The sequence below is a fragment of the Zophobas morio genome, unplaced genomic scaffold (genome assembly GCF_036711695.1).
Source record: "Zophobas morio isolate AGI-343-1 ecotype UQ-CSIRO unplaced genomic scaffold, CSIRO_AGI_Zmor_V1 ptg000029l, whole genome shotgun sequence".
Classification (NCBI taxonomy): Eukaryota; Metazoa; Arthropoda; class Insecta; order Coleoptera; family Tenebrionidae; genus Zophobas; species Zophobas morio.
Window position 1 is genome coordinate 3,243,101 of NW_026972134.1, and position 14,115 is coordinate 3,257,215.

Below are 14,115 nucleotides of genomic sequence, written 5' to 3' on the forward strand. Positions count from 1 at the left end.
GTTTACCTTTATTTTTCACAAGTATTTTGCTACGTATGTATATGAGTTTACTTTTTATATATACAGATTGAGTCATTAAGCACGCAGTCCTACATTTCTCATTCAGAAAATGAATTAAAGAACAAAGTTATACGGTTTATCGAGACGCATCCATAAAAATTATTTCCGAATATGCAGAGTGCTTTTTTGAGGCTTAACACGTAACTTGTTTTTTTAAATGCAACACCTATGTATTTTTAGATACCTACTCTCAATGGTCTCTCTCTAAGTGTTATAATAACCATCTTTTAAATGAGAAATTCCGAGGCAACGTTATTGCAATTTTCTTGAATTTGTTTGGCAATGCGTGGTTCCATTAGAAATTGCAATAATTTTATTTTTAAGATCTGCGATGCAATATTCTATGAACAAATAAACAGACGTATGCGCTTTTTTGTATCAACCACACTCTGTATAAAAAAGGCTCAATTTTACTTTTAGTATTTTCTCCAATTAAAGTGAGTCGCCCCTGCGATGTATTCCTTTTTACAACTTTCATCTTTGACTAGATCTAATAATTAATGAGACAGAGAGGACTGCACCCATCCTGTATATCCACATATCCAATCGCATTTTCAAAGTAGTATACCGAGTAGTCAAAAAAATTAATGTATGAGTCAATTGATTTGATTGATTGATTGAATAAATGAGGAACTGCAGAATCGAATGCTTTAAAATCTTGCAGACGTTTTGAGATTATTGTAAGCATGGTAAATTGTTAATCAAAATATATCTGTTTATTCCCCCCAAAAAATTGATGACGTCATCTCAAAATTTTGGCCAATAATTCTACCTAAAATATGCAAAGTATGATGAGTTAGTTTACTTTATTGATTAAATCAGGAACGACTCACTCCATTTTCCTAGAAAATTTTGGAAATCCATTACTGTTATTTTTAGTATTGCACGGCACCAATACCAACGTGTCCTTGCAAAAATGTTGATGACGTCATTACAAAACTGTAAAAATTTATTTGAAGCATATGCGTAGCACACTTGTTTACATTTACTTTAAGATTATATACATATCTTTATTTCAACTTATATGGGTTCTCATAAAAAAATAAAATTCACAACATCAAATTTTATACTTTTATAGGTGCGAGGGAAGTTCTGCCGAACTAGCTTTCTGCCAATTTTTTAGATTTGCTTATACAGTTGGTTCAAAAAAATTAATGAATGAATAAATTTATTTTTGCATCCTGAAGTAGATCTTCTGATGTGAAGTACTTCCTTTTCTTACTCTTTTCATACACAGGGTGCCGCATCTAAGTTTGGACATATGGAATTAACATGAGAAATTAGTTTTTATTTTATCATATCTCCCCAAATCACTTTAAAGCAATTCTTGTAAATAGTGCAATATTTATCCAGATTTGTACAATATTTCATTACTTCATTCGTCACCAATTGTTGTTAGGTTTTATTAGGTATTTGCCATTATTTAAATGGTTCGCCTCAATACCGCTAGCTGTTGTTTTGATGGTAAATCTTATCGTCACACGATAAGAACAAGCAGGCCCGCGCATTTTCATCTAATCGTACTAAAACATAGCATTTTAATGAAATTTTAGTAATAAAAACTCGACCCGCACTAGCGACATAACCTCATAAAATATTTTGTGCAATTTGTGCATTTATTTCGTTTAATTTCTCCTATAGTAATTATCGCAATGGATAAATCTCTAGCTTGACGGGCCTCCAGGGCGTGTCCCGATGCTGCCGATGGAGGTGTTGAGAAAGATGAGTTGCTCGAAGGTCTTCGTCTTGGGCTTCTTGGGTACGGCCTGACGGGGAGTTTCGTGGAGGGATTCATGTGCTGCACCCAGCACCAACGAATGGATCAATTTGTGCATTTTTTACTTCCCGAGCGTAAGCAAAGGAAGTATTGTAATCGAGTCCGTCAGCCGACTTTCTACTTTTACGTTTTCTCCATCTTTCATGACCCCTAGAAGACGAAGAAATAGGTCTCCCATTTCCGTCCGTCTGTCCGTCTGTCCGTCTGTCTGTCTGCCGTCCCGGATTTTTATTAGACAGATAATCTCCGAAAGTACTGGACCGATTGTTGTGAAATTTTGTACTTATATTAGGAATATCATGTAGATGGTAAAACGCTAACCAAAATTTGTCTAATCATCCCCACCACTAATGCGATGACGTCACTTCAAAATTGTACATAGTAAATGGGTCTTAAATTGTATAAAATAACATAGTCCTACACATGTAGTTTACGACCCCGAATTGAGTTTTTACCCAAAACGTCCAGATTTTTGGAAAAAAAATCAAAATTATAAAACAACATGTTGCAATTTAATTTTGAATCTGCTAACCCGAATGTTTTGAAATGTTGCAGATGTTTTAAGGCTGTAAAGAGCATCATAAATCTTTAGTCAAAATATATTTGGTTATCCCCTCCAAAAACTTGATGACGTCAGCTCAAAAGTTTGCCGAATAAATCCTATCTAAAATGTACAAAATATGATGTGTCTGTACTTGTGATATATCACTCCATTCATATTTTCTGGATTTGCATATACAGGGTGACTCAAAAAAATTAATGAATGCGCAAAATTTATTTTACTGATTTACTCAGGAACTACAAAACCGAATGCTTTGAAATCTTGAAGATGTTTTAAAATTATCATAAGCATGGTAAATTTTTGATCAGAATGTATTTGGTCGTCCCTCCTAAAAAATTTATGACGTCACCATAAAATTTTGCTGAATAAATCCTATCTAAAATGTACAAAATGTGGTGAGTCTCTTCTTGTGATTTATCATTCCATTCAAATTTTTTCGATTTGCATATACAGGGTGACTGAAAAAAATTAATGACTGCGTCAATTTATTTTATTGATTTAATCAGGAATTACAGAATCGAATGCTTTGAAATATTGGAGATGTTTTAAAGTTACCATAAGCATGGTAAATTTTTTATCAAAATGTATTTGCTCTTCCCCCCTAAAAAATTGATGACGTCACTCCAAAATTTCGCTGAATAAATCCTATCTAAAATGTACAAAATATGATGAGTCTGTACTTGTGATTTATCATTCCAATCAAATTTTTTGGATTTGCATATACAGAGTGACTCAAAAAAATTAATGAATGCGTCAATTTATTTTATTGATTTAATCAGGAATTACAGAACCGAATGCTGTGAAATCTTGGAGATATTTTAAAGTTATCATAAGCATGGTAAATTTTTTATCAAAATCTAGTGGCTCATCCCCGCCCTAAAAAAATTGATGACGTCACCCTAAAATTTGGTAAATAAATCCTATCTAAAATGTGAAAAATATGATGAGTCTGTACTTGTGATTTATCATTCCATCCATCTTTTTTCGATTTGCATATACAAGGTGACTGAAAAAAATTAATGAATGCGTCAATTTATTTTATTGATTTAATCAGGAATTACAGAACCGAATGCTTTAAAATCGTGGAGATGTTTTAAAGTTATCATAAGCATGGTAAATTTTTTATCAAAATGTATTTGCTCTTCCCCCCTAAAAAATTGATGACGTCACTCCAAAATTTTGCTGAATAAATCCTATGTAAAATGTACAAAATATGATGAGTCTGTACTTGTGATTTATCATTCCAATCATATTTTTTGGCTTTCCATATACAGGGTGACTCAAAAAAATTAATGAATGCATGAATTTATTTCATTGGTTTAATCAGGATTTACAGAACCGAATGCTTTGAAATCTTGGAGATGTTTTAAAGTTATTATAAGCATGGTAAATTTTTTATCAAAATGTATTTACTGATCCCCCCTAAAAAATTGATGACGTCACCCCAAAATTTTGCTGAATAAATCCTATCTAAAATGTACAAACTATGATGAGTCTGTACTTGTAATTTATCATTCCATCCATATTTTTGGATTTGCATATACAGGGTGACTCAAAAAAATTAATGAATGCGTGCATTTATTTTATCGATTTAATCAGGAATTACAAAACCGAATGCTTTGAAATCTTGGAGATATTTTAAAGTAATTATAAGCATGGTAAACTTTTGTTCAAAATATATTTGTTCATCCCTCCTAAAAAAATTGATGACGTCACCCTTAAATTTTGCTGAATAAATCCTATCTAAAATGCAAAAAATATGATGAGTTTGTACTTGTGATTTATCATTCCATTCATATTTTTTAGATTTTCTTAAGAGGTGGCTCAAAAAAATTAATGAAGTCAATTTATCTTATTGATTAAATTAAAGGCAACATTTATTATTAGTATTACATTGGACCAACCCAATTTGGTAGACACAAAATTTTTTGAAGTAAAAACTCGTTTGAAACATAAGGGTAGCACGCTTATTTACATCGACTTTAACATTACAGATGTGCATTTGTTTTATGCGCTGACTAGGTTCCGCGAATGTGGAATAGACATGTTTATAATCAACCAATTGTGAATTCCACCGTCAAAAATTAAAATAAAACCCAATGTTTTATATAATAAGCGGAAGTCGAAGTAATAAAACCGATGGTCGTTTTGTTTACAGTTTCTCTGCTTGACTCTCACGTATGCTGTTACGCTTGTCATCTTAAATTAAGAATGTTTATACATAAACGATTTTCAGTTGCCTCTCATATTATACACCGGCGCCGTATACGTGAGTAAATTGTTTCGTTATTTTATTGATTATAACAAATCAATATTCAAAACGACCCAATTCATTTTCCCGAAAATTTGGGAATGCAATAATTTTATTCTTAGTATTACACTACATCTATTCCAACTGATATACGTGTCCTTGCAAAAATGTTGATGACGTCATCGCAATTTTTTTTTAAATTCCCATTACAAAAATGTAATGAGAAAAAAAACACAATAAGCATGCAGTCGTCAAGTTTCCGACAGCGAGGGAAGTACTGTCTAAACTCTTTAGACCAATTTTTTTCCGTTTAATTTGTCCTACAATAATCATCACACTGGATAAAATAACTCAGTTTGAATGGCGCAGGGAGTTTTCAGTGAGCATCGAAGAATTTTAACTTCAGTTTGCCATTCCGATTTTCCATGACTAATCCAAAGACGTGATCGTCGAATTGAAACCGAATGTAGAGCGCAATGAAACCATTTAAAAAAAAATACTGGCCGATAGCCCCCTTTTACCTCCACAAATTTAGTTGTGTACCACATTTCAATCAGTTCTGATAAACTGTTTTCGCAATATTGAACTGCTTCCATATTTTTTAGCGACCTGTACATAAGTACAATTTATTGGTTTAAAAAAACACGGGGCAAGATGAGCAAATCAATAAAAAGCAATGGGAATGAGACGTTTATGTCACTATCATTTGCTATGTATTTTTTAACCCATAGTACCTGCATAAAAAGTATAGAACACAATTTCGATAAATGTATATCAATTTCTATATCTACTATTTTTTTAAAGTTGTAAAAAAGCTGGTTTATCCTACCTTAATAAAGGTACAACCTCGAATAAAACCTCAGCATCTGATAATGGAGAAGCTTCTAATAACGAGAGGTACAAGTGTGTCTTTACTATATTAAATATATTAAAAATGCATTCTTTACTCGTCATTTTTTATTTTAGGAGCACATATAATCAAAGATTAAATTTTCCTTCTACATTTTTCGCACGCATTGAAGATTTTGAGCAAGTACAGAGTTCCGAAGTAAGTGTGGTATTTAACATGTTTTTTTTTTGTGTAAATATTACTTACAGAATTATGATTTTGGGAGGTGTGAAACAATTTCTGAGGTTCCTTCAACAAAATCTTCTAACGAAACTCTTATTGGAAGACGTGTGGTTCACCTTCAACATTTTTTGGATTCATTCAAGACCATAAGCTGTCACAATAAAGATTTTGGCTGTGATATCACAAATTTAGAATGTCGTAAGGAGACTGGACTTGGATTAAATTCTATCATTACTTTTAGATGCAATATGTGTAACGTGGATCTTACGATACACACAAATCCTTTTGAGGAAAAAAAATTAAAATTGTAGTGAGAACATAGTGCAAGAATGTACTAAAACTATTAACATAAATATATCTTGTCTGGAAGGTATCATGATTATTGGTTGTGGTTTTTATAATTTGCAGGAAATTTTGTCTTCTATAAAAATTCCTTGGATGGATGAAAAGACTTATCAAAAACATCATGATATAGTAAGTAAGGTTGTAGAAAAAACTGCATTAGACAAAATGAAAAAATCAGCAGAAAAAGAAAAACAAATTGCAATAGAAAAAGGGCATGTTGATAAAGACGGTATACCATGTATCACAGTGGTAGGAGATGGCAACTGGTCTAAGAGAAGTTATAGAACTGAAATGAAGTGTTATATTTAGGCATCAAAAATAAATTTAGCATAATTTGCATCGTGGCTGAAGAAAAACTTGAAGAACCTAAGCAGCATCAATGTTTCAAAAATTATAAAGGAACTTCTGCCGGCATGGAACCAACGGCGATTGTGGAAGCTTTCAAACAAAGTAGATCCATGTATGGGTTAAAACTAAATTTGTGGCTGATGGTGACAGTAACACCTACAAGAACGTATTGAAGCCAGACCATACAAGGAGATAACTACAGAAAAAATAGAGTGCAGGAACAGAGCGACAATTTGAGAGACGTCTGTAAGAGTTTACGGCATTGTTTTCGCGTGAAAACATTTATTAACTGCTAAACTTATAATCAAATGATGAAAAACACTGTTTACAACAACACCCTCCTTTATTGTTTTAATTAAGAAAATTTCATACTTGGTCTGTTTCTGTTATTTTGTTAAATTCAATTTAATTATGCGTTTATTTGTCTTCTTTTTTTATCAATTTGTACATTATGTGCCAATAGTGAATGGTTTTTTAATAAAATAACGATCACTAGTTAAATTAATAATTTTTAAAGTGGTTTTGCGAAATTTTTCAGGGTGGCTGGTTTTTCTTGCCGGTCAGTGTAGTTCGTCGACTTTTATACGATTCAAAATAAATATTATTAAATCATGTAGATGCTGTCAAACATGGAAGAATACATGAAGAGCAATTGGACTGTTCATAGATAATGAATATCCATTCCTGGGTGCGTCACCTGATGGGTTAATTGGAAATGACGTCATTGTAGAGATAAAATGCCCATTTTCAGCAGTTAGTACTCCAATCATTTCTGGTATTATCAAATTCAGGGACAACTGAGGATAACAAATCGGAAAAAATGTATACTGGCTGTCTGGACCTCGGAGAGTGAACCACTAGAAGTGAGAGTTTGGCTTTCTACTGGTTTGAAGATTTTGGAAGGAATAACCGGATCGATGGTGGTGTAAAACAGTTCTAATTTGACTTCTGAAGCACTAGTGGATAAAATGGGACATAAAGGGTAGAGGGTGAAAATTTAAGCAATGACTGCCATAACGAAAAAACACTTTGGAGTGTGTCCTCTAATTGACGATTAGACCCCAAGGGATGAAGATGTTTCAATTCTCGGTGGCATTTTACTATTGCCATCTTCATTTGACGGGACAACAAAGTTCTAGTTTATTTTTCAACAATTTCTACTTCTGCGCTTGCCTATAAAACGTCAAATCAAAGAAGTGGCTTGAACTTTGGGTATATTTCGATTCTACGTTTAAAAGAAATTATAAATGTAATAATCATTGAATACGAATATATAGTGACATTCTTTATAGGTGTATATTTAAATTGGACATACATAAATGGGCTGGATTTTATTCATTTACTATAAATCATTATACATGAAACTTAAACTCGTGTTTTGTGGATGCCGCCCCTCCGAATTCAAAAATGGAGTCGACGAACCAAAACACCACAACAGCGCAGATCACGTGATACCATGTTTTGTTTGTTTTGACGGGCACTCTGCCATAGGTTTTATTATTTGTAATATCACAAAATACTAAATCAATATTAGCCTCAAATAAGAATTTTTGTCCGGTATTGTTGATTTATTATTGGTAAAGAAACGATGTCTTTAATGAGGTGTACGCGTTGATCAGTTGCCTCGCCTTTACGTGCTCGTACAACGCTCCTTTACATCTACTACATAGATACCTTTATATTAACTTATATGTATACTGTGATAAACCAAACACTCAGCCAAAAATTGACATGTGAACAAAATTTTAAATTCCGCGAAAAACTCAAAATTTGGTCTTGAAATGTGATCGTCAACAAAAGTGAAACCATATTTTGTGTTCGTTCATACAAATTAGCGCTCTGCGAAGCGGGAAGGAATTAAAAACACTAAATAGGAAAAAGACCCATAGAGCTTATAAACCCACAGGGCTTATTTCTCAGAGAAAAAACCCTTATCCCAGTTAGAACCTAAGAACAGAGAACCAATATTAGAAATATCGCAAATAGTAAGTAGAAGTAAGTAAGAAGTAAATGGATGCCTGTATTCAAGATACCATATTGTGTGGCACTGATAGATTGAAACATGGGCAACAACAAATTTAAAATAGCAGCAGGTTAAAAGAGATGCAACAATAAATTAAACAAAATGAATAGTCGTGGAACAACTGGAATGCTGTAGAGATGCCGTAACGAGAGCAGAGTTTAAGTCTTTCGCCTTTGTCTGTCACCCCTTCTCGATTATTCTATTCTATAGGCAGGTATAACATAATCCACATTTTTATGCCCAAAAAAATGACGTCTACCTGCGCAAACTATAGTCAGCTATGAGCAAGCTACTCGTTTCATGCGGACGTGAGTCCCCTAAAGTTTCAATTTCAACATTTTCGGGCAATGCCATAACCGCAAACTAACTAGAAATAGCATGTTCAGCTTTCGCCACGCTTTAATTACTCGTATGTTATACTTACTCAAAATTTCAACCACACTTTATTAACGATTTTAAACAACAAAGCATTGTGAAAGACGGTGGAGTTCTGAAATCGACACTCTGCGTCGGTAAGGCGTACTGCTTATTATATGTAATGTATGTAATGCTTATCCTTATTATATTATTTATTATATTTATATACATTTAATAATAATTTAAGTGTAAACTTCCTTATAAAATTGTTCAAAAACTTACAATAAAAATCATCGCAGTATTACAACTCTTGCAAAAATTGATAAACGCAAAAATGTAAATAACTGTTATCAAAGTCGTTTCATTAATATCCATCCAAACAAATTAATCATCGTAGCCTAGCTTTAGCGTTTATCATTTAAGAATTACGTAAACTCTGACACATATGTACATATATTACACCCAGTTATGGACTTACTAAAAATTGAAACATTGCGATCTCTTATCTCCATTTTGTTAAATAAATTTAGTTAAATAAATAAATTTCTCTTGGCAACATTTAGGGTAGGTATGCATTTGTGTATTTCATAGATAATTTCACAACAATATATTCAAATATAGGAAAAAATAGTCTAGAGTTATTTAGACAGAACTTCTCTCTGCCCTGAAGTATAGGTATTCTTCAAAAAATTATGAAATTAAATTTTGTGAATTTACTTATTTTTATGACAACTCTTATAAATTAAAATAAAAATATGTATGGACTGTTAAAGTTCAATTAAAGAATTATGTTATAAGTGAGTTTTTCCATAACAAAATTTGTGATAGCGTCATAAATATTTTATCAAGGGCACATAATTACATCAATCTGAATAGTGCAGTGTAATACCAATAATAACTACTGTATATTCAAAGTTTAGAAAAACGGGGTGAAGAATAAAATAAACTGCCTCATAATTTTTTTTGAGTCATTAACCACAAATATAGATTCATAATATGTTACATATTGCGGATAGCATTTATAGCAATTTTTGGGAAGGAATAAACCTTTAATTTTTGATTAACGGTTTGTAACGCTTACGATGGTCTGGCAACGCCCGCAAGATTTCAGAGCATTCGGTGATACAGTTTCAAAGTTAAATTGCAAAATGTTGTTATACTTTCTTTATTTTTTTCCAAAAATCTGGTGGCCTGGGTTAAAACTCAACACGGATTCATAAACTACATGTGCATGAGTATATAATTATATACAATTTAAATAACATTTACTATTGTAAATTTTGGAGATGACGTCATCCCATTGTTCGTGGGGATGATTGTTTAGAATTTTACTATCTCCACTATATCCCTAACATACAAATAAAATTTGACGACAAATAGTCCACTAGTTTCGGATGTAATCGGTCTAATAAATATTGGTCGGAAGTTAATTAGACAGAACTTTCCTCTCCCTTGAAGCACAAGATAAAGTCTAGCTTTCGGAAAAATAAAAAAAAGATGTTTTGCTGATTTTCTCTTTAAGAAGGTGCTTCACGTATGTTTCAAATGAGTTTTCCTTTATGAAATTTTGCGACAACGTCATCAACATATTTGCAGTGACACGCCTAACATAAACATTTTATTTATTAAGCTTGTTATTAATTATTAGTGCTGAGAGAGATTTTTTTCCCTGTGGTAACGTTTATAGACCTTATCACTTTTATGAGCAAAGTACTTTACATTTTCAAAAAGAAGAAAACTTTATAAACTTCTTTATTTATGTGTATGTATTAAGGCCAAACTTTATCAGTTCGTTTCTGCGAAATTTAAAATAAATTTAAAATTTAAGGTACATATTTAAATAAATGTATAGATTATTATTAATCTGCACCTAAGGCAAATATTTTTTTATGTAATCTACCTTATCTATCTTTGTGCGAGCTGTGCTTATATTAATGTAAAAGGTGGCTATACACTTTTGAATTTATTGCGAAAATTTAAGTTCCTCGGAGAAAACCTCATGGCAGATTCATAAACCACAAGTGCAGGAGTATGTTATATTATAAAATTTTATCTTACTATGAAAAATTTTGAAGGAACATCATCAAATTGTTAGTGGCGTTGATTAGACAAATTTTAGTAATCGTTTTACTATCTACACAATATTCCTAAAATACATATCAAACTTGACAATTATCGGTCCGGTAGTTTCGAACATTCTCTGTTTAGTAAAAATCGACAAGACAGACAACAGACAGACAAAAGCAGATGATAGACAGACGACAGACAGACGGAAACGTGAAGTTATGGTTTCGTACACTAGGCGTCACGATCACGATTGTAATGCTACTATACAAAATAATGATATTTTAGATTTTTATTTCGTTTAGTTTCCGAAAAATAATTCTCAGTTTTGTTGATATTGAAACCTAGTTCACATTTTTGGTTATGTATATTGTTACGAAAGAAACCCATACGCCGCTCCGGTACGACGACTATGGGTCTTCTAGCATATGTGTGTTTATTCTCGTATATACGGAGATGACTCATCAGCGGCCGGCGGAGCGCTAAAGAGAAAGGCCTGGAAACGGAAGTCGCGAATGTGTTTTCCGGAGAAGTCTCGAGAAGGATCGCGTGCCTTTTAAAGAGAGTCTACCTTCGCAAAAGATGATTATTGAGCTAGTGGAGTCAAGAGCGTCCAGTGAAATTCGCCGGAATAATTTTTGTACATAATCGCTGCAATAGTTAATCATGTAAATACGAGTTATTAAGAAATACATTGTTGAGTTTTACATACACCGTTTTTATTCGCCCGTACAACGTAAGAATACATAAAATATCGAAAGAGAGATGCTAGAAATAACCTGTCGTGTTTTTTGTGAAATTTGCTTTATAAAAATGTTAAAGAAAATTGGAATAATTTGGCAAAATTGAACAAAATTTGTTACTAAAGCTTAAACAGATTCTATTCAGGGTCTGAAAATAATATATGTATATAAAGTTAGATTTTACGTCTTTCAAAAAAAAAAATAATGCACAGAAAATAATTTTAGGTTATGCAGCTCATAAAGTCCTACAACTTTGATCGTGGATTGTTCCTAATTCTAATAATTAATAACAATGCATCCAGGAGTACATAGGTGCCTACTTATTAACTCATCCTGTACATACTGTATATGTCAAAAATTATTTTAATCTTTTCTGTTTTCATATTCACAAATTTTATTTTCTCATACCTTTCAAAGAATTTACTACCTTGTACTACTGAGGAGACTTCAGCAAATATTATAGTGATATTAATTTCATGATTTTAAACGAAATAAAATTATTTCTTACTAGCGATTTTCTATGTTTTTGTTAACAACTTCTGGCGAGGTTTCAGATATGGGTGAACAAAAACTGCAGCCAAACCGATTTGAGCTGCTATCGTCGGTAAATACTCTTTTCACACAACAACGTAAATAAATAGTATTAAAGTTGTATTTGTTTTTATTGAATATTAATTTATTTTAAGCATGCAACTTCCTAAGGTGATTCCACTAGTGATTGAAGAAGACTGCGAAAAGATATTGAGACATTTAAGAAGCGATCCGACACGAGTTCTAGTCAGTATTCGACAAATAAATTGCGAAACTACTGTTCAGGGACACTGGCATCAGTACAAAGATGTCGTCTATGATTGGAAATATGAGGTATTTTATCAGTGGATTGACAGCAGACACATCATTTTAGATATTGTATATAAAGTTTATGGGCCAATGTCTTAGAAACAAAAACTGTATGTACGAGTATATTTGTTATTGTTAAATGTGATTTGACCAATTTGTTATATGTTACAAATAATTTAATGTCGAATGTTTAAATTGAGTAAAACATGTGTTAAAAATGCCTAGTTTTTGTTGCAACTCGTTATTGTAGAAACTGATGTGTTTTTGTTTACCGATAGCAGAATTTCTTTTGTAAGGTGAGGTATTACACTCATCTCAAATTTTTACTCTATAAGCGCTAGCGATCGATTTTCTTTGTAATGGTGCCGTTGACATGTGTTCTGTCTTTTTGCGTTTATTTTGCAGGTAATCGGTAGGTTTATTTTTGTTATTCACTATAAACGTTGCGGTAATTTAACGCTGTTTGCCGTTTCAAACAGTCATGATCATGAAAATCAGTGAATGAGCTTTGTTTAGCAACTGAATCAGTATTGAAAGATTTATCCTCTGATTTTCATGACTGCTGATACTGAAATATACAAAGTAAGTCGGTCGCTAGCATCTAGATTATTATTTGTGTTACGATGTTTGGTCATTGTCCCTGAAGGTTTATTGAGTGAACATTGCAAATTGCAAATTTGATATTTCTCTGCATTTTAAACATATTTTAAATATCTTGTGAAAAGAAGATTACGTATATTAAGAAAATAAGCAAAATAGAAGCCCCGCCCACCTCTTTTTCTTAACATCTAAAGTTGTCTTTCAACAACATGGTACCTACTTAAAAATATATATCTCTGTATTAATCACAACAAAAAATGGAAGTTGGAAGAATAAACCAAGGATAATTTTATGACAATCTTTGAAGGAAGTGAAAATTGTAAAATAAGAAACTACCTTACATATATACCTTCTTGTAAACAACAGCAAATAAATAGAGTATCACCAACATCTAAACTAAATTAGTCACCAAAATCTACTTAGGAAAAGAACAGAACGGGTTCAGCAAACGTACAACATAATTTAAAAGGATGAACGAGTTGCCAATCTAAAATTCCCAAAACAAAATGGGTCCAACTTACCACTTGAAGCAGTGTGATATATTTTTTCCACCACTGATGTGTCTGATTTGTCCACATACTTTGTAAATAATAACAATACATGATTGTATGAACAAGACAATTTGAATAAGCGCACAGAAAATTTGGACCTCCAGAACTATACTTGAGACCTATCCAAGACATTAAAAATACTCCATCGTGGTGAAACACGTGTAGAAAAGAAACTTGCTTGTCCTTTTTGCGCAAAATGAAAATACTCTAAAAAGAAAATTGCGATTGTGATTAAAATATTTAAAACGTACCGTTTCCAAAAAATTTGAGCAACACATACTTATAGTGTATTGTTACAACGGAAAAAGAATCTCGGGACGTAATGGTACACAGAATACTAACAGTTTTTAAATCTGGGAAACCCTAAAATAGGTTTTTAGGTTTATTCTTACTAGCAAATTGCTATACTAACCGAAATAACAATAAAAACGTTAGTGAAAATCTGAAATAAATTATACAAAACCATTACATATTTCAGTTTCCTTGGTTCCCTGTTTTTCATGAAGTTTGGTCCAATCTTCG